This window comes from Penaeus monodon, chromosome 27 (assembly GCF_015228065.2).
Source record: "Penaeus monodon isolate SGIC_2016 chromosome 27, NSTDA_Pmon_1, whole genome shotgun sequence".
NCBI lineage: Eukaryota > Metazoa > Arthropoda > Malacostraca > Decapoda > Penaeidae > Penaeus > Penaeus monodon.
In genome coordinates, this window is record NC_051412.1 from 24616416 (window position 1) to 24617659 (window position 1244).

The window sequence follows — 1244 nt, forward strand, 5'->3', positions numbered from 1 at the left end:
GAAGCATATTAGAAACTCCAAGTCTAGCAATACTAGAATCAAGAACAGCATCAGTAATCATAAGCTTTCATTAAACTGCATGATAATTATCTAAACCCCTACTATCGGAAATATATTTACAGACAAGAACAATTATTTGAAATCTTTTGGACACTGAATGACAGAGACATGGAGTGACACTGGTAATACATGTCACCGTGTCAATGTCTGTCTTTGGGTCACTGAATGACACGGATATGAAATTACACACATAATTCCTGTCACCATGTCAGTACCTGTACCTTGTCCTTTAGCGTGACACTTGATAATAACATTTCTTTTATATCACTGTAGAAAAGTGAAGAGAAAAAAAACAGCACCAATGAAATGCAAAATGCATTAGCAACAAATTGGCCTGCTTTAACGCTGCCTCAGAAAATTATCCTATGCTTATCACCTCCTTTCACCATACATGACCTCTTCCAAGACCCCAAATTGACGGCATATTCGGCAAAACCAAAGAATTGCACCAAACAATAAAATAAACACTGATACAAAAGTAAAACAACAACAAAACCTTTTATCATTCCAGATCATCCATTTCCACGGTTTGGGTAGAACAGACACCGTATCATTTATTACATAAAACACCAATTTCTCCATCACCTTTCAGTACTTACGCTTACCACGATATTATCTAGATGTACGGACTCATTACATCCCTTAGAACCAGAATGTTTAAGTATAAGTATTCCAAAAAGACACCAAATTCTCAGATAACACGGTCGACTTGAACCACATGAAGCAAAACATTAAGTAAACCAATGTAGGAGATAGAGACAAAAACAACCAATAAAAAGTTGGGAAAACAAAGTTGACGATATATAACATAGAAATGGAAGAAAGTTTATTTGTTTTGCATTTAAATGTAGGCAAGTTTGTTATCTTCAGTTATTATCTACTTTGCTGGCTATTTTGAAGGGTTGTTTGTCACTTTACCTAAATACATTTGGCACTCAGGTAAATGATAACGAAATTTTCTTCGTTTTCGTAGATTCTAAAAAGATGGAGCTTTTGGACTTCTCTGATGATTTCCTGTTATATGTGCAGTTATTAACAACTATGCTATGGTATAAGTGGTGATTTTATTGTTCTGTGCCAATACTCGCAGTGCGGAGGCCGTGGTGATCGCTTGACACCTTGCCACTCTTCACAATGAAGATTTGTACAGGATATTACAGCATGAACGTGGATCTGGATGGGAA

The 1244-nt window shown here is 36.0% G+C and overlaps 1 protein-coding gene across 1 annotated transcript in view; it reads right to left on the minus strand.

Moving 5' to 3' along the window:
* Nucleotides 1–796, minus strand: part of LOC119590705 — a gene marked incomplete in the record, with an annotated part of 15970 nt that extends 15174 nt beyond the window's left edge. Inside the window, 1 exon segment of the mRNA XM_037939391.1 lies at nt 660–796.
* Nucleotides 797–1244: the final 448 nt, after the last annotated feature.